Genomic DNA, 21,202 nt, shown 5'->3' on the forward strand with positions numbered 1-21,202 from the left:
CAGTCATTTGAAGACCTCACTTTCCTCTAACCCAACCTGCTAAAGCCTCAGCCAGAGCCTGCAGCTTCTTTTTGCCCCATATGGTGATTTACTGAGGGGCCTTTTGGGCCATAAACCAACAGGGAGGTTGAGCACAATACTGCTGATGGGGAAGGTTTGCTAAAGCATCTTTTAATCCAACTTAAAACCCGCCTCCCACAAACTGTTTGCTTTTCTGGGGGAAGCACAGCATATGTTCACCTTGGAAGGAGGTTGCTGCAGCAGAGAGAACAGCTTCTCAACCAGTCCTTGAGGCTTACACCCACGAGTCCCTGCTTTTTGACACTCTCCGTGATCCCTTCCCCCACACCCGCTATATTTGTTCCACTGGAAATATGAGCTGTGAACTAACTAGGCCCATTTTCAGAAGAGCTCCTTTCCCATAGGAATGACAATAGACACTGTACCCAAACACTTACAATTCATTCCCTGGAGGAAGCTCAGCTGCAATGGTGAAATGACCCGGATGATAAACCACGTCAGCTGAATTCAAGTAATGATTTCTAATACACTCTCTGAATTCTTTTCCTTCTGGTGTATTTACTTTAAATGACTTGCCCTCTTGCAGCTGCCTTTTCTTTCTATACTTGTGCTCATTTCAGTTGTTTTGGGTTTTATGCTTTTATTTTAATGATTTTTTCTAATGTACCCCAAATGGAGATGTGGGAAGAGAGTAATTGAAGAAACAGTGAAGTGGTGCAGAAGATGAAAAGTGAAGTGGCCAGCTTTTGGGTTTTGTCTTAAATCATTCTAAAGTTAACCATAAGCCTAGTTCTGTTCTCTTGTAGATCGGGGATTTGCTTTCTTTTTAAACTGGAGAGGGGTTTTTTACAAGGGCAAGTAGTGATAGAGCAAGAGGGAAGGTTGAGATTAGACTTTAAGAAAACATTCTTTACTATGAGAGTGGTGATACATTGGAACAGGTTGCCCAGAGCAGCTGTGGATGCCCCATCCCTGGCAGCATTCACGGCCAGGCTGGACAGGGACCAGCCTGGTTGAGCAACCTGTCCCTGCCAATGGCAGGAGGGTTGGAACTAGGTGATCTTTAAGGTCCCTTCCAACCCAAACCGTTCTATGATTCTGTGATTCTAACTTCAGCAAAAGCAAAGCAGAAGACAGTATGTGTTTCTCTATTATGCTGGTGAAAAAAACCCTTCTTTACAAACTCCTGTGTGTATAAATTCCTGGTTTCCTATGTATTGTATAACCAACAAGGATTCTGTGGCCGTGTTCTCCAGGCTTTTATTATCAGGGGAGACCACAGTCAGTGTTACAGCAGTGTAATTACACTGGTTCAGGAAAGGAATCTGCAGTTACTTGGAATTTAATTGGCTACACTGAATTAATGACCTTCCTGGACCTAATCTCAAACAATGCAAAGAAAAATTAAAGCAAGAATTATCCATTTCCTACAAAATCTGTCTAAATGATGCAAACACAGCACTTAATTGCTGAAGACATTTTTATGACTGGAGGCACAATAAAACACTATTGCAGTTTTAGAAGCATTTACTCAATGTGTCTGCATGTTCACATCACAGTACCAGAAGCTCCTGGTAGAAAGTTCATCTGCTAGCATGGAAGGTGCTGAGAGAACCAATAACAACCTGACTCTGGTCACCAAGTGTGAATTTTCAGCCTCTAGTCATAATAACCTTGTTTAATATAGGTCATGGGCTGTAGAAACTATGTGGGGTTTTAAGCAGAGGTTGACAAGAAACAAAATGGAACAAGAGCTTTAAAGGTGCCTCAATATGCATGGTTCTGGTGATACAGAACCTTGTTGAAAGAGGGCGATGTTGGATGGGGGGGCATCACAGCTTACAGCCTGGGCTGGCTCGTAAAGGAGAAGACTAGTAAGGTTCATCATATCATATGCATGGGGGTGATCTGGGCCCTGGTGAACTTACTGTTATTGCTTGGTAAATATTTAATAGAAGCATAAAGGAAGAAAAGCCATTAGTGAAAACAAATGCATGTTATTTAAATCCAATGGTTTTCTCTGTGGGTGTTTTCATGCACAGTAAACAGATGTTTTCAAAGCTCAGTAAGTTTTTGAATATAAAAGTTCTTTATACCTGCTTAGAGTCAGGCCTTTGCATATAATGTGTGTACACAGGATTTATGAGAACATCACAGAGCAGTCTGTATTTGGCATGCCTGGATATTTATTTAAGTGCATGACAAGGAACTCTGGGTTGGTTGAAGGGGCGTGAGGCACTGCCAAGTTCATGTGCAGCATGCACTGCTCTGCACGTCCGACAAATCCTGTAGAAGGCAATGTCAGAAAGGGGGACGAGTCTCAGAAAACACAGGTAAAACCATCTTGCAGTGATCTGTAGCAACTACAGGAACAGAAAATTCAGAGTACCTGCTGAGTGGCAGGGAGATCCACAAAGATGAGAGGAGAAAACATGAACAACCTCATACCTGTGTGCCAGGCTCCTGGAGCTTGGATCCAAAATTTTCCTTTTATATCAGGTAAAATGTTGTGTGGGCTTAGCAAAGAGCAAGGTTTCTAGTTCTAGCAGGGAAAGGACTGTGTTTTGTGAAGTGAGCTGGACAAAAATAAGGGTCATTGGGGAACTTCTTGATGCCCCAGCCAGAGCATAAGGCAGATTCTGGAGTGGACACTGACAGAGTGCTATGAAAAGCACTTCTGCTCTGGAAACCTAAACTTCTCAGAACCAGTAGGTACTTTTGTCTTTAAGCTTAAAGTCTTCATCTGAGGAAAATGATCTGTATCACCCCACATGCACATCTCATGGAACTTTCATGAACATCACTTTGCATATATGGGATGTTCTGATGTGATGACAAAAGCCAAAATGGAAATGAATAATTGTTGTCCAAAAAGGGTTCAGAGTATGAAGGAAATCAGGCATTAGACCTCATCTGCATGTACGTGTTTCTCTCTCCCTGACTAATAATTTGTTGTGGTTTAAACTCAGTCAGGTAATTCGTTCGCTCACTTCCCCCCCCTTTCTTGCCCTCCCCCTGCTCTCGGAGGGACGGAGAGGAGAATCGAAAAGAATGCAACTCCCATGGGTTGAGATAAGAACAGTTTAGTAACTAAGGTATAACACAAATCACTACTGCTACCACCAGTGATAATAATGATAAAGGAAATAACAAGGGAAGAGAATACATCATCTCACCACCAGCCGACCGATAACTCGCCCCCCCAGCCCGACCAAGCTCTGACCGATACCTCCTCCAACCCTGCAGTCTCCCAGCCCTTCCGGCTAACTCCCAGTTACATCCTGGGCATGACGTGCTGTGTTATGGAATACCTCCCCGGCTAGCCCGGGTCAGGCGCCCCGTCTCTGCTTCCTCACAGCCTCCCCTCCTCCCTGGCAGAGCATGAGCCTCACAGAGTCCTTGGTCAGGGTAAACATCACTTAGCAACAACCGAGAACATCGGCTTCACCAACACTGTTCTCAAACTGGAAGTCAAAACACAGCACTGTACCAGTTACCAAGAAGGGGAAAAATGACTGCTACTGCTGAACCCAGGACATAATTCCTTCCCTAATCTGAGAAACCTCTCCTTTGGAGTATGGTATATATGTTCTTGTACAGACAAAAGTCTGTACATAAAACTGGAAATAAGTTTCAGGTGACATATATATGTAATCTAAAGGCTTGCTTTTAAACTTAGGGTTCTTCTTCCAGCACAAGGGTTATGTGATCTTCACTGACTGTTTCCTCCAAACTTGCTTCTGAGTGGTTGCTTTCCTATCCTTATCCCTAGACTATTTTTATTCCAGCATTTCACTAATGATTTTTCTACTTCTGTAGCTCTTTATAATTTCCTCCCAAGATTCTTTGTCAGTCTCTTTCCTCTCCATTCAGTACATTCATATTTGCTTTTATAGAAAATCTGTATTTCCACATCTCAAATTTCTCATTTCAGTGCTAATTCTCCTTCCAGAGAGTCCTTTCCTCCCTTCATTTTCTCTCCAGTCTCTGTCTTCCTGCCAAGTAATACCCAGTGTCAGCCTTTACATTAGACTCACACAAACTTATCATGTCCTTGCTTCCTCCCCAGTATCTGGCCTCCTTCCTGAGGCTGCTGGGCAAAACAATCACTTTCTCGACAAATGGATGGGCTGCTTTAGCCAAAACTGTTAAATAATTTTGCTGAGAGGCTATAATCTCAGAATTTAGAGTTTCAAGTAAAACAGGCTTTAGTGTCATCATAAAAATGGTTAAAATTGTCATTTTATTCAGGCAGGCTTAGTGGTACATAGTGCTACGGGCCCAGATATATGGAAGAGTCAGTTCTGTAAGATTACTGAAGCAAAGTAATCTATTAAAAGTGATACACTGCACCAGATACACTTATTCCAATTTATAAAACACAAAGTTCCATGGCCAGTATTAATATTCTTTTGCTACAATACACAGTTTTATTTCATGCTTCATTAACAAGTGTAGGTGTTCTTGACACTAACTCAGCTCTTTCCAACTAGGTCTCGTGCATTCGTGCTCTTCCTTATACAGTGCAAAATGAGGAGGACAAGGTGACTGTTAAGAAAAACATGGCATTAGTTTTTACTTGTAAGCTTGAGAAATTTAGTTTCTATTTACAAACCATTCCCAGCTTGGCAATCTCCTTAAGATGGAGGTGGTCAGCCTGCAACCAACCAGCTCAGCATCCCTCTTACTTCAAGACCCTGCTTGGATGCTCCCCAGCAGCTGCCCCAGAGCAAACACTTTGTTCTGGAAGCAGCACTAAGTCACTGCCCCTCCTGAGGCTGGACTACTCCATGTCCTGTCCCTCTCCTGTAGTGCCATGGGGTTCCCAGAAAGGCACAGTTGAAGCAACTCATCCGGCCTCCAACCTGCCCAAACAGATGGAGTGGGGAAGACTGGGAATTGATTATTCTGCCACTAACAGGATAGGTCACTGCTGTCTGCCTCCTTTGCCAGGGTTGGTCTAGTGGCAGCAGTTACAGTTTATGTGCACATACCCACAGTGAACCCAGAAGCACTGGACGCTGCACTGGGCAGCTGCAAGGGTGTATGGGGAGGAGATGGAGGCAGACCATGGAACAGGGACTGCAGTGTCTGGCCCTTGCCAGGCACTAAAGGAAGCTTTGGGTCTGCTTGCCTGGGAAGGCTTAAACTAGAAAAAAAGTGTCGCTCATGCACCAACAGTGTGTTATTTTTACAAACAAAGATAAATTTTATGAGAGCAGTTCCCCAAAATCTGAACGGTTTTATCGGTTATAGATCATGCAGTACACTGCAATCCTCCATGCACGTCACCGTAGCTCCAGTTGACCTCACTTACTCCTGTACTGACTGTTGATAGTAATTCAGCTAAATAAAAAGCCTGTTTGTAACACTTTATACTGCCAGAGAAATGTGCTGTTGTTAGAGCGAAATGGTAAGATGAAGTATTCTGAGAGGGTGAAAAAAAATCCCCGTATTAGCAAGCACCTAAATAAATACAGTGTATAACACTAGACTGATATAATAAATCCATGAGCAAATGTCTTATCTAATGCAAGATTGCCCAGTCACACTCAAGTTTATTCGTACAATGATAGTGCATTTAATTACTGTGTTAGCAGTATCGCAGCAGTAGCTCAAGTTGCAATTTAGTCAAGCAAATTTTGTAAATGTACAGAAACAGAAGCATCTAAAGTTGAAAATAGATGGGATCTCCAGATGAGAAAGTAGGCGTGAATTGTAATTCTGCTTTCAGAGATAAGGGCTGAGACACCGATGAAAAACTACTCTCCCTGTTCTTTATCCCTTTGACTACAGTGTCACACAGAAGCATGGCAGTGAGCAGAACTGCACAAACCCAGCTTTTAAACATGTTCAACCTGAAGCGGATTTTGCAAGTAAATACAACAACAAAAATGTGACATTTTGACATATCTTACTGTACTTAGGGCAATTTGTGTCTCCCTAATTGCTTTTAATATATTCTGATTATATACTGATGGCAGGCATTGTGTTTTAAATCTTTAACAGCAAAACAGGGTTTTAAGTTAACTTTTCCAAACTATCTTTGAGTGCTTTTGGCTGTACATAAAAAGAATGGAAAACTCATTCAAGGAACTTTACAAATCACACAGCTTACCACAGCCCTGTGAAGGAAGCATTTGGAAGAATCAGCTGTGGTCTTATCTTGTTTTCTTACTTTACTGTCTTTGATTCATTCTCTGAGCTGGGATTCTTCATTTCTTCACCGAATTTTATCCCAGTTGGTACCTAGATGGAAGCTTCTGGGACATTGACAAAAGAAAAATAGATCCCAACAATGCTCTTGCAGCAGGGAGGTTGGGAAACCTGAGGAAGTGCCAGGTGTCAAGCCAGGTAGTAGTCTAGGATCTTGTATTCACAAAGCACTTGGGTACACTCTGACATCCAACTTTCTTCCAAGCAGTAGAAGTTTGCATTCAGGTACGTGCAAAAGAAATGTACTATAATAAGACATCCATATATTGCAGCCACTGGGGATGCATCTAGAGTGCATCACCACAAAATCTCCCACTTGTTGTACAAGCCTACTCAATAGAACTATTTTTATGTGCCAAATAACTAAACAGCAGTTTGCGTGTTCATGCATAGGGTGAATTGTTTTGGCCGTAATTGTGAATAACAACAGTTAAAACAACCATCATGCCCCTTTACCCTAAACTCTCAAAGCTGTTGGAAACAGAGTCTTCAAAGCATTGTTTTGTGTAGATGTTCTGAAAGTTTCTGTCTAGAAAGAGAAAATGAAGTTTACCACAGTCCCTCATTGCTATCTAAAGGATTGCAGTGCCATCATGTGGCAGAAAACCCATTTTAAACTGTCGTTAGGTACCACTTAGTGGCTAAGGAAATAGCCTTAAAAATTGAACAGAGAAACTGATTTAAGGAATAACTACCCTATGCTGGAAGTTTTCTGAAAAGGTGTAAAAGGTATTAATTCTCTCCACTCTTCATCGCATTTCCACTAAGGATTTCCCAAGCGCCTAGTGGTGGCCTCTTCTCGACCAGAGCTTCTTCCATCGTTTGAGTTGCGATGTCAAACCCATCAATAGATGACCTTCAATATTTTAAGCACTGGAAACACACAAACTTCTTGACAATATTGGTATCTTGAGGTTCCATACCCTAAGACAACAGTCCCAACTTCACATCTTCGGGGTGCTTTTTTGGCATCCACAGCACCCTCAGAAAGCCTGGCTGCATTCAGAGCCCCGTAAGCAACCCTGTATGTGTCAAACACCTGATAACTGCCTCTGACACTAGCCAAGAAACTCCTCAGCATTTTATTCTGTGTGATGATCCTGAAACCAGCCTGTTTCCACCTTATCCCTAGCATTTTCACATCTCTTTCTCTCACACATATGCAGATATATGTATTGGTTTAGGTGGGTTATCATAGATATGTTGATGATATGATAAAGTTCCAAGGTATTTCTATAATGTACATCTCCTAGAGTTGCTTGCACGGAATGTTATGTGAAGAACCATGAAAAAATCGCTATTATATTGTAGTTGCATTGAGAGATTTCCTGCTAGTGAGAATTTTTAGTTTTGCTGAATAAGCATGTCATCTGCTTCAGAAATGCTGCTGCAACGGCTACCACTTCAGCCTACTCTGGCACTGTGAAGAAATCGGGAAACCTTCCTCAGCAAACCGTTAGTTTAGAGACCCTCCCACCCCCTTATGAATAGATTCAAGCTCTGGTAAATCCCTGCTGAGCTCCCCTAGCATGTGTTTCCATACCTCATCATAACAGGCTAGAAAAGCTCATATATACTGCTGCTGTGTTGTATCAGTGCTTCAATAAAGTAATCATCATTCTGCAGACATTCTCAATAAGAGTTAGTCTAAATGAGAAAGAAAACAAAATTCACTTATTTGTTTGCAGACTATTAGTTCTGATACATAAAGTGGAAAAAATATTAAGCTGTTGAATCTGTTATTTTAAAGGATCATAATTTTTTTATATATATTCAGTGGCTATTATTCAGGTAGCTGGAGACATTATGCTGGTTTTTAGTGTTCCAGACAGCAAGAATGGCTCAGCCCATTACAGTAAGTAACAATCAATTTTCGAAGGCAGAGACAAAGTATGTGGAGCAGATCAGGTTCAGCTCACACGTGTGATAAGATGAGAACATTTAATTTCTGTCACATGTAATTCCAGCATAATCACAAGTAGATAAAAAGTGTTATACAATATGTTAGTTATTTAGATCAGTCTTAGCTCCTCTTATGTCCTAGAGGCAGAGAAACTTGCAGTACCTGATAATGAAAATGAAAGAAAGGAAAAAGGAAGAGAACAGAAGTAAAAATTGTGGCAAATGTAAAAACTAAGAGTAACACTGCAGGGCTAGACTAACACAGATTGGGCACGAGGCTAAAATTGATGGTACTTTCCAACAGTTATAACCACTGATTTGAGAGATGCAGGCTATATCATCTGGTCATGAAATAGAAGTACACTTGTACTAATAAGAGCCTTGAGTAGATCAGAATGAAAAGATCAGCAATGCAGAAAGTCTGTTTACTGACAAAACATGACTAAGGGGGAAAAAAAAAAAGACATAAAATAGAGTAATACTGAAATTTGGGAAAAGAACCTGTGGATAAACAAGGTAATAACAAGGTTGAGAGTCTTTCCTCAAAAGCTTGCTTTCAGTATAATTTTTCGATAACCAACAGTGATCTAAAGATTCATGCTCCAATATCCAGTTGGTCGAACAAAAACCAAAGATAATGAGCAAAGCTCCAGCCCTTCAAATATTTATGTATATCCCTCACATTTTGCATAACTCAAGGAGACAATTGTCAGACCAAAGTAAATGAAACTGAATGTCCTAATAGAAATGCAACTTCTGCGGGGTAGGGTCGAGGAAAGTGTTCTGATCTAAATTTTCTGGAGATTTTTCCAAATGAAAAATAACTACTCCTTTTCGTTTTTTTAGAAGAGAAAGAGAGAAAAGAGGAATGAAATGCAATCCATACCTCTCAGTGGTCACCTTTCAGTGTTCACCTTTTCCAAAGCAAAAAGCCTCAACCTTAAAGGAAAAAAAGGTTTGCTTGTTGAGGAGGCTGGTTTTTTCCTTTATCTGGTATATATTGTACTTTTACCAGTTCTCCATTAACTATCTATTTATGTCTTAAATAAGGCATTAAATTTGCAGTGAAGCAATTCCTGAAGCCATGACCCTTTCCCCAACAGCCATTTTGCTTTAACTGCTGTAGCTGGGTTTGAATCTCAATTTCTCCTTTATCTTTCTGTCTTTAAAAATGTATTATCAGCAACACGCTAGACATGTAGGTCACATCTCCAAAGGACTCTCACCAGGACCTCTCCGTTCATATCTGAATAAAAAGCAGAGCGCTGACATTTAGGTCCTTGACTGCAAACACAAGTGTTGCCTGTGACCACAATGCAGTTACATATCACAAACGCTGTTTCTTTTGCCATTTGGCTGAGGAGAAACACGAGCACTGAACTGTTTAAGTTTTTTTTTTTCCCTCTAGAAACATTCCAGACAATTTACAGCTTGTAATAATAATGTCTACAAATGTTTTAATATATTTCAGGTTACTTTTCCTATTACAGCTAGAAAGCTGCCCCAAGAAACCTGACATTTTCCAGTGAATGCCAAGTTATAGAATCAATAAGGGAAGAGTGTGAAGTTTTGTGAAGTGTTTTTCTAGGAAGCTGCACAATATTTTCTTCAGTAACTGCCTAATGACTGTAAATATAGTTTTAAATATTTTCCCAATTGAATAAATGCTAAACTCTTCTAACAATAAAAGTGTTTATTTTGAAGTAATTCTTCACCTCCATACTTTCTACATTTCTATGGAAAAAGGGGAATATATATACACATTAAACTAAAACATCTTCTCCAGATGTCATAGAGGCTTGGCATGTTTACATTCAATTGAGGGTCCACTGTTTGAATGGCTTTTTTGCTTTGACTGGATGAATCTTTGGGTGTTTAGAAACCATACTGTTCTATTCATTTCTTTGTATCAGGAAACCACCACATTTATTTGGGTTTAATTTATCTGGGTTCAATTTATTCTTTCCAGAAGGACTGAAAAATGATTTGCTTTCAGCTGTTGAATTCCATGTAATTTCAATTAGCTTTTCACTTGTATTGAAATGTTGTATAACTTCCATCGAAGTGGATGGCTTATTGACTTCAGCAAGCCAAAGCAAGCACTATCTGTCCATCTTTAGTAATTCTGCCACCCTCAGTGACCCGCTCTGCTCCTAAGTGAACCAGCCTGGCACTTTTCTTCTCCATTTCCTCTTTTTATTGTGCTCTTTTCTCCAACCAGGTACACAAATACCATCACAAATTGACTGAATAGCCCCATCTTTCCCCTTGGGCTTCCTTTGAATCATGTCCCCTCCATCCACTTCCCAAAGACCAATGCTGAGGATATCTCCCTGTACTCCTGTCCTGTCTCAGTGCGTCCTGATTGCTAAACAGTGCCACAGGACAGTCACACTATTCCTCAGGCTAGTTACACTTTGTCATTCTCCCTTCCCATTCCCCCTATAGTTTTTTGCATCTCTTTATTACTGTTCTTCCTGATGCTGCCTTTCATCAGCTTTATTATCACTGTATCCACTCTACTGCTCAGTACTAACACCAGATTCATCAGAGACACTTTGTCATCACCTTCAACCTTGCCATCCTGGTCCTTGGTCCTCCTTAAGCTGTTCAAATTGCATGTAAAATGCTATGCCACCACTTTTTGCCCCTGGAGGCAAGGGGCGCAGATAACAGGAGGCTGGTATTTACTTGCTATGTAATACCTAGCCATAGCTCTGTGGAAATATTGCTTCTCCTGTGCAGCACCCGCGTCTGCTTAGTTCACTGATCCTCTTGGTTTTCTCTTTCCAGAAGTGTTACGGAGTATTTATCTGCAGAAGAGAGAAAGAAACTAACCTGCAAGAGCTGGAAGATCTGCTGCTGATAGCAAATACAATCCCATGGAAGTCAGTGATGCTGTGTTAAATAACTATGACAAAAATCTGAACTAACAGTAAAGGCAACACTTACCATGTGCAATAGATATGAAGCATGTTTGCTTTTGTGGGGGAAAAAAATCTAGTTACAACAAAATTAACCACTAATACCATACCGTCTTTGGATTTATTGCTTATGGTTGACTTGAGTTTGGTGGCCTTTGGTCTCTTTTAATTCAAATCAACTTCACTTTGTCACATAACTGACAAATACCATAAATTACAGCAAAAGCAGTAAGACCAACATCCAGCATCAAAGGATGACCAAAAACTAAGTATAAAACTAAAAGTCCCTATTGCCTAACTAGAGGCTACTGCTGCAGGTCAAAATTAAGGTGAATTTACAGAGGAATGGAGAAAAACCTGTGCTGTGACCTCCTCCCCTTCAAGACAGAATAAACCCTAGTAAAGGTCATCTTTATTTAGCCTTGCATTATGAAGTGACTCATTCGATGCCTCCTAATCACCAGTCAAAAATTAGTTCTACACATGTTCATGCTTGAAGCACACTTTTAATGATTTGAATTGTATGAGTCAAATATTTGCTAATGGGCAAAGACAAAATATTAGCTTGTTAAACATTAGACTGAACTTCTCAGATGATATTTACACATTACCTAAAAAACAATTGAAGCAAACATCTTCAAAGACACTGAGTCCAGCTCCCACTGACTTTCCCATCTCTTTGCTGTTCTGTTTTTCTGTCCCCTTGAAAAATCATCTGGTAAATGTCAGACTACTTAAGCAACAATGGGACTCCAAAACACAGATGTCTCCCATTAAAGGGTATATAATCTATGCTCCAGAGAAAATAGCAAATCAGCCTATTCACTAGCACCACAGACTTTCAGAATCCTCATTCTAGTTAATATTATTTGTCACATCACTGGTATTATGAACAGTCATTACTTCAATTGAAGAACTCCTTTAAAATCTCACCTGGGGTTAGTTTTACATTATTTCTGGATTTGAATAAGAAACCCAAGTACGAAGGAAGATCTCAACTGTGAATATTTAATTTCAGCTGCCACATCCTGGAATACCAGAGATGGTTCTTCAGGACTTCCTTGTTGCCATCGGTCCTTCACACCACTGTATTGGGGCTGCGTTCTCCACAGCTGCAGGTCTTACCTGGATCTAAACCTTAAGATTTCAAGCTTCAAATCCAAAAGGTATTCAAGAGGAATTTTGAGTAATCCCGCACCTGTAAGGCTGATCAGTCCAACTAGCATGCATCAGTAGTCAACATACATTTTCCTGTTCTACAGAGCTTATGTCTTCGTATTAATATTCTTTGACAGTTTTTCTCTTCTGAAGACACACTCTGTCACTGATAAAGCAACAGACAACCACACCGTTTTAATTACGTTATTTCAGACCTATCTATACTGCAATTCAAGCAATACTTACTGTAACTCAGTATGGCTACTTAACCTCACACTTAGTGCCTTTCATGTTTACATACATGTGATAGACCTGACAGTGGGAGATAGGAAAGAAATTCTCTCCACATGAGAAAGAGTTATGATGGCATAGCTATAGTTCAAAATCCATACACATTTAAAGAAACTACAGAACTGTTCTTGCTAAGCTTTGGATTTGTAGTATGATGATTAATGGCCCAATTTAAATAAGAAAGCTGGTGTGACAACATACTTCCCTGTAAAAGTCTCCCAGTACTTGGTTCAGTAACTCTAAACCAAATACATTCCTGGCATTTAGGTTTCCCTGTCAACGTATTCTGTCTGTAATTTAAAGAAATGAGCATTTGCTAATGAGTTTGACTGTAATGGTTCCTTCAGGATTCATGTGTTCCACTACGAAGTCTAGGACAATTTTTCACTGATAGGAATTGTCAGTTCTAAAAGACCATTAATAGCTGGTGACACACAGTTATAACTTATTTCTTAATGCCATATACAGTTTTCCATGTGATCTTGTGATGGTTTACTCATTTCTGTACAAACATTAATTAAAATACCTGCATAACTAAGAACAAGTGAAAACTCCAACCACACGTCCATTAGATGACACTGAGAAAACCAGTCTTGCGTTTCCTTCTCTTTTTTCATTTCCTACACGATTTGTTTTCAGCTGACCCTAAAAAATACAAAATCAACACTATGAACTTGGAAAACATAAATCAGAAGGGATGGGAACACAACGGTTTCTCTGGCCTATCTCAGAGCTGGAGAAAACATTGTTCACTCTTCTCACTTGCTGAGTGACAGACCAGTCTACGCAGTGAGCTTGAAATGCTGAACATTTGACCCCCTGGGATCCTCCTCCTTTCACCAGGGTAGCTGGCCCTCAGAATTGCTTCCCTTCATATTTCTGTCATTCCTTCCAGGCTCCACATTTTTCTTTGTCATTGCAGAGAAAAGCAATTAGAGCATTTTAGCAGGAAAGTCCATTAGTTCCTTCCAGCTTGGCCTATGGTTTCTGTAATACTGTTTACTTTTTCCTTCTCAGATTTTCTTTTAGCCCAAGCCAACTTTTTCCAGACCATTTTTTCCGCATTTCTTTCTTTCAAGACCATACACTTGACCGTGCTGGACACCCAATATGAAAATAATTCGATGTTATTCAGATATGCCTTAAGGCTACTGAAGAGACAGTCACCTACACCTTGGGCAGACTTATGAACCCCTCAGAAAGGGATGCGGCTGAATGGGGCAGTCAGACCTCATGCCACACAACACCACAAGACTGGTTTGACTTGGAGTCTTACAACACCATGGAATTAATCAGAAACACAAACCATTACACTCCATAGCAGGCCTTTCCTCAGTTGCTTTGTCTCTGCTCACATCCCTCTTCCTTCTATTTAGTCTTGTGGTCAGGCAGATCAAAGGGTTCTGGAGGAAGAAAAGTCTTATCCATGCCAGTGCTGCACTTGGCTGTGAACTGCCTGAAGCTGCAATTCCCCTTGGGCTGGTCCCAGGAGCTGTGGAGATCTTGGCAAGTGACACCCTGGTCCCTGCAGCTCAGTCCAGAAGAACCCTGCAGTTGCACAGAACCTGTGTTTCCAGAACGGAGACTAGTAAAGATGATTACTCCTTCTCTCAGAAATATGAGAAGATAAAAAAAGGAGACTGGAAGGATCTTGTACTCCTGCCCAGTTATGCTTGGTTCAGGGTAGGAGGGTTTTTACTCTGCACTTCTTTCATGCAAAGTTAGTTATAGCAGATACACAGGGGAAAGCAAATTTTAACTCGCACGACTGCTTCTCCCTCTTGGAAGGATATTCTGGCAACCCATTTTAAATAATTCCTGTCCTCAGAATGCAAAGGATTATTAGGATATTCTGAAAAGAAGCCTTAGGCTACATTAAGTAATTTGGTATTTAATGATTTCCTCTGGCATGAGTTAGATGCAAACATATGAGCATGATAATTATATATATACACAATTACTCATTCCAATTTGTTTTATTATAAGTATGCCATTTTTCATCCTTGTCAACTACAACGCACAACAGGACCAGTGGGTTCTTAACATTTGGTGGTAGGTTTATTTTTTCCAAGGAGTTCTGAGAGAGACACGTGAAAGGCAGAAACACATTCCATGTGACAGTAAACAAAATTAGACACAGCAGCCTCTATAAATAATCTATGTTCGTCAGCTTACATAAGAAAGTGGAAGGTTAGCCACTTATTCCAATCTATTAAACAGTCTGCAGCAGTTTGGTAAGAAAACCTGCAGGCTTTCTCACTATCATTATGCTGTCATGTGGCTGCAGTCAGGGGATGACAGAAGAATAACGCCCATAAGCATGCGAATATAAATGGAAGTACAAGTCAGTGATTTGGAAACACACACACACAAAAAAAAATCAAGAAAACCATGAAGAGACCAAGCAGGAGCAATTTTTCTTTTCTGGTCCTGAATAACTTGTCACTTTATAAAATATTTATTAAAAAGCTACAAGAGTATAATTTGGAACTTCCGGCAGATCCCAGCACATAAATGTCAGAAGCAAATACACCAGTCCTGCCTCAGCAAGGAGCAACCAGTTTGTTCAGGAGAAGAATCCTCTCCTCTGATCTAACCTCACAGAGAGGAACTCTCTCTGTAAGGCAGGGCAGTTAATTCCTAGCCAGGAAAACTTCCAGCACATTGGGTCAGTCACTTTTCCACTCAGTGTTTCTTACACCTGTAAGTAATCAAAAAATACCTCCTACCTCCTAAGTGGAATAGTGCATACTGTTAATACTTCCTAGGAGGAAGAGATCTGGTTCTCTGCCTTCTGTATTCAGAATAGGTTTGAATGGTGCGCAGTAAATAAGGCATTGCAGTACACGGTGAGCAGCAAAAGAAAAATCAAACTCTGGAGCTGCTTATTCAGCTGAACACAGTATACTAAACCAAGAAGAAACTATGTGAAAAAAATACCATTCAGTCATGTCATTAAAGGTATTACACTTGTAGGCACAAGGAGTGTGAAGGAAGATTCCATAGCATGCTTAGTATTTTCAACTGCAGCAAGGAGCATTTTATAATAACAGATTCCTTTACAATACTTGAGAATATGAAAAGCATACAACAGAAATAATGAAGTTATTTTGACAAAATGGAGGACTCAAATATTTGTGTCATTTTGCCCATAAGTCCTGCTATAAAAATAAGCAAAGCTTGAGATCTTGCAAACTATGCTGTAAAACATTATGCCAGTGGGAAAGACACAGCTTGGCAACACCTGACAGTAGCCAGATGTTAAATGAACTGCAGTTAACTTATGTCCACACTGCACTCATAAAAAACTTGGACCTTTGGTACCTCTGACATGCTTCTCTTCTACAATGATGATGATTTCAGTATGGTGGCAGATGGGAAGTCACAATTTAAATGAAGCATCACTTCAAATCTCTGGACAGTCCTGCCGCCAAAAATGTGTATAGGGTAATGCTAGTGTTTGCTTCCCTTCTCCACTAAATGCTCTAAGTAATTTGATTTCTTAAACAGAGGACATACCATGTATTTTATTTCAGAGGGGTATTACAGAACTAACCCTGGGGGTTACAGTTCATTTTCAACTGTGCGTGTTTAACAGTAATATTGACTCAGGACCTAAACCCCATCTCTGTGGCACCAGAGTGAACTAAAAGTAAATTTATTAAAGTGAGTGTAGTAATAAATACTGGACTCTAGTCCAGTATTTATTAAAGTCAGCTGAAGCCTATTAGAGATTTCAGTGGGCACAAGGGCGTCACCTTGAGGTAGCCTCCAGTACATGATGGAGGTATCTTTATTTCCTTAAAATTCTCAGAACTGGGATAATGACTTTGCCTGGTATTTATCTCCACATAATTTCTGATCATGAGCTAAAGAATGCAGTTTTGCTTGATGCACTTACAAACATTACGTGTATAATTTTATCTTTACAACAAAGGTTGCTCCAAATACAAGTCCATCTCCTTTAAAATTTAGCACGTCTCTATTATGCTATTGCTGATCCTGCTGACACAGCAGTGACACTTTTTATAGCAGGAGAAACATGGCTAAGCTTGAAATACTTAGTATTGTTATAGTACATTAGAGGTACTGTACAGACTATCCTATATGGACACTGTAAGGAGTAGAAAGAATGTTGATGCACCTTTATAGTTAAGGTGTAACTTACTTTGAGAAGGCTGGCTTCTTTTATAACAGTTCAGAGGAAAATTCAGTTCCATTGAAAAAAAGCCTCACAAAAATCTGCAGCTGGTAAAATATGACACCTCATATCTCCCTGTCTTTTTTAGGCAATAAGATCATTTGTAAATCTTCAAATAGTAGGATTCAATCTTGCCTTTCTCTTTTTTTAAATCTATTTTTGTATTCTTTTCTTTGTATGTCTTAGAAATGTTTTACATTTGCATGTGAATGCATTCTTCAATGGAATTGTACATCCCAGAGTACAGAGCTTATTTTCTCCTGAACTTTCATTGTTTAAATAATAGTAAATATTTTAATTATTGATTCTACCTTTCATGCTCAAATTCTGCAGTTTATTTCCCCAGGACACTTTCAAGCATTGTAAAGATTAAATATACAAAATCTAATATAAAATATGTAACATATTTGAAAAAATTAAATTTCATAAACAAAAATTGGTGTATAAAAGGATTTAAAATTCAAAGTCAAGAATATGCCTTGTAGGGCATATTACCCTTTCAAGTTTCAAGTGAAGTTCAGCGTTTTCACAGAACCCACCTTTGCCTATGATTGGGTCAGTCCCTCCAAATTATTAATATTAAGTAAATCTCCTATCAAGCAGAGCTAAATTCACATATATAAGCAAACCCACTGAAGTCAACAGAGATGAGAATAGAAATGCTTTTCCCTTAAAAAATTAACTGAAACAACACCCAAAAGAAACATCACTTTGTAAATAAAACATCGAGGCATTGATTTTCCCATTGGACTTGTGTGACACTTATTATGGTGAAAGTCATTGATTTACAGTAATATCTCTTTAACATGGCAAACTTTTTTCACACACATAGACACCAATCCATCTTTACACAATTGGTTCCACCTCTTTAGCAGGATGTATAATGAAGGACTCCAAAATTTAAAGTACCTGAATTTGAATTTGGGTTTTTATCTTCTGTTTTACTTAATCTTTACGTGCATGCATGTCTTCCCTAAAATAGCAGAGCAGATCATTCTGAGGAGTAGTCAGCAGATCAGATAAAGGATTAATTTTCTCCAGATCGTTGGAACAGAGCTGATGTTTTAAAAACATGTTTCTCTCTACTTGTGTGCTAGCATCAGTATCACAAACAGTAAGGAGGATGTTTACCTGGCTGCTAAGGACAATCTTTGTAAAAGTGTGTGACTTGTTCCTTCTTGAGTTGTAGAACATGCTTACTGTTACAGGTAAAGGGCAAATCAGTAGTGAACAGCACTTGGTTGAAACAAACCTTTTCATTTCAGCTTTTACTCTTCTCTGATGTGAACTCAGGAGTGATTTTGAGGACATAATGAACTTCAGGTGGTCTTGCACTATAAAACTCTGGCAGGCTAGACAGGAGACAGGTCGGATATGGCCCACTCACCCTGCTGCCCGTGGCAGGATGAGCATCACTGCTGACTGAAAACTGTTTGAAAGCTTGTAAGAAAGGTTAGATAATGATGGAGCTTTCATGGTGCCCCTGAGCAATCTGTTTCAGTCCTTAACTCTCCTAACCGTTAAGAAGTTTTTTCTAATGTCTAATTTAAATCTCCCTTACTGCAGTTTAATCTTGTTATATCTTGTATCCATGATGAATGTAGTGAATAATTGATTCCCTTCCTCTTTGCTGCTGCCTTCCGCGCATCTGAAAACTGTATCATTGCCTCATCTTTTCCTGCTAGAGAGTAAAAAAACACGCTTCCTTCAGTCTTTCTTTGTAGGCCCTGGTGTGTTTTAACCTGTGATCATTCTTGCTCTTTTCCTCTGGGCTCTTTCAATCTGGCTCATATCTCTGTTGAAATGGAATGTCCAACACTGAACATAGTATTGTAGCAGAGGCCTTACAAACACAAGGTATGGCAGAAGAACTCTTTCGCATGTCTCACAGGCAGCATTTCAAAGGACATAACACAGATTTCAAAACAAAGTAATGAATAAACAACTCAAAGCAACAGTAAGGGATTACTGACTTAGGTTCATTGATGTATCTTTCATTAAGAAAATACCATCCATTTTAGAAAACAGAACCTTAAAAAAAACCGTCATCATTTACTGTGGATTCTTTCTGCTAAAGAAGCAGAAGGAGAAAAGGTAAAGCGTATAATTGCAGAATCCAAGAGAGGACAAGGGAAGCAGGAGGCTTTGCATTTTTTGCTATGCAAGTCATTTACACTTTCCACAGCACAAGCTCACAGCTCCTTCAAAACTCCAAAGTTGTTTTAACATTTTAAGGAACCTTTTCGAGGGTAAGATTTGTATATGTCAGGATTTCTCCACGACACAAGAAAACCAAAAGAAAATGGCTATTGGCCAATAAAAATAAGTAATTTATCCATGTGCTTCCCCTATGCACACTACCAGTGCTTTTCAGATCCCTTCATATGCATGATTGTTCATTTTCTGATAGTTATCAGAAATAATACTGGTGTTCCAAGCCTTCTGTTGGACCATAAGTCAGATCTATTTTGTCAGCTACCAAAGAGCTCAAAGCTATTGCTAAAGCTTACTGTATGATCCCCATTAAGAACGGGCTCAGCAGCTCCAATCACTCAAATTAACCACATCGTTTTATTCATTAGAGATAAAGCAGAGGCAAGAGAATGAGAATAACCTCTGCTGAATAGTGTAGATCATTAATCACATCTTAATTAACTATTTTTTTAAGTAATTTTAGAATTGTATTTTTCTTAAGAGGGATAAAAGGTATTTTATGGACCCATTGCACTATCAGCCTTTAGAAGTGACTGGGGAATTTTAGAGAAGTGACTTTGGTCCCCTGGGTTCAGAAATGCGTTGACTTGAAGGGCTGACTGAGCTAGTAGCTGATAGAGGCTGAGGAGTTGTAGACTAGTCCAGTAGTGAGATTTCCAGTATTTCCTGATATTGATCCAACTCCATCAAGAAAAAAGGTTAAGTCTTTTTGGAGATTGCATTCACTTAACTAAATCAAATCTAGCTAGCTCAGTGCACATCACAGCAAGACAAGGTCCCTGGAAGGACACACAATTTGTGGGTAGCTCTGAGAGAAGTAACCTTCTTTTGAGATGTCTGTATTAATGAAGGCTACGTAGACTGTGAGAAAAGCATCTGAATATTCCTTCTCATGTGCTGTCTGCTCAACCTTCCTTTGGGCGAAAGGAAATCAAAATCTCTTTTTTTTCCTACTCAAAAATCTGACTCATTCCCAAAGAGCCAAATCCAAAGCAGGTGCAAACAAGGAAAACACAATCCATGCAGAAAGCACAAGCACACAAACGGGGGCCTTATTTCGCAGGGACTTCTGCCAGCACTAAAGATCTTCACCTCTCAATGTTTTGAACGTGTTCAAGTCCCAGAATGTGTCAGCTTTGACAGGCTTTGGAGTTCAGTGAACAGCCATGAAGACACTTACGCAGAGTCCAGACATTGACACCTAACTACTTGGAAAAGCCTTTATTTCAAAATGTGAATCCTTTGGAAGTGCCTTTGACTCCATGCAGAATGCAGTGGCGCGACAATTACTTTTAAGATTGGGATATAGAAGTAGCTGCATTTACTTGTTTTCTATCATTTTTTTAGCATCCACACAGAGTATAGGTGACCAAGGTCATTTCCTCCTTGACCAAGAGCTAGTCAAACTCAAGTCTTCCACTTCTAGAAGGTGTCCTAGTCACCCAGCTGTCCTCAAAAGACAGGAGAGAGGGAAGTTATTCATCATTCTAGTGAAGGTATGGTCCTTCCATTTTCCGTAAAGAAAACTGGGATTCAGGGTCTAGAAAACAGGTACATGACTCTAGCACAGCAGCTGGGGTTACTCACAAAAGAAAGATGGCAGTTTCATGTCAGATGTATACTCATTTCTAAATAGACTGCTGCCTTGGTCGTGAAAAACTTCAATATGATGAAGGACAGAGCTGACTCATTCTCCATGTCATAAGAGCCACCAGTTATGGCAGTCCCCCAGCCAACTTCAGCTTGAATAACCCACAGATAGGGAGGGTGCCTGACTCTAGCTCTACAAGACCCTGAGCTCTTCCCACTGGATTTCAAAGGGATAGGGTGGTGCTAAAACCCAGAAAACACAGCAGTGAGACCTTGTTCTGAGGTTTCCCTGTTGGTCAGCTTGAAGCACTCCTCGTTTGACGTGTCAGCAGTCATAAGCCTCATGACAAACATCCTAGCTTTCCTTGTATGTCTTGCAGGATTGCTCAGGACCTCAAACACAGAAATTAAGAACAGCGACTCAGTCCACAGGACTTGCACTCCTTGGGGTCCTTGGGGACCCTCACCTAAGTGTTTTGCTGTGTTACTTCCTCAACCTTTTAGCTATAAGGGCCATCACCAACCACCTTCAAGCACGCTCGCTCCATCAAGTGCGCAGTCACCTGCCATGACACCTACAGTGAATTTACCTCTGACCGCCTGCAAGAGAGCAGAGAAAGCAGGTCTGATCTTAACCGTGTGATTAGGAGATAGTTGAGAGGTGAAGCCATCAGGCCAGGCTTCT

The sequence above is a fragment of the Pezoporus occidentalis genome, unplaced genomic scaffold, assembly GCF_034315485.1.
Source record: "Pezoporus occidentalis ecotype Australia unplaced genomic scaffold, CSIRO_AGI_Poc_V1 ctg100, whole genome shotgun sequence".
NCBI classification, from domain to species: domain Eukaryota; kingdom Metazoa; phylum Chordata; class Aves; order Psittaciformes; family Psittacidae; genus Pezoporus; species Pezoporus occidentalis.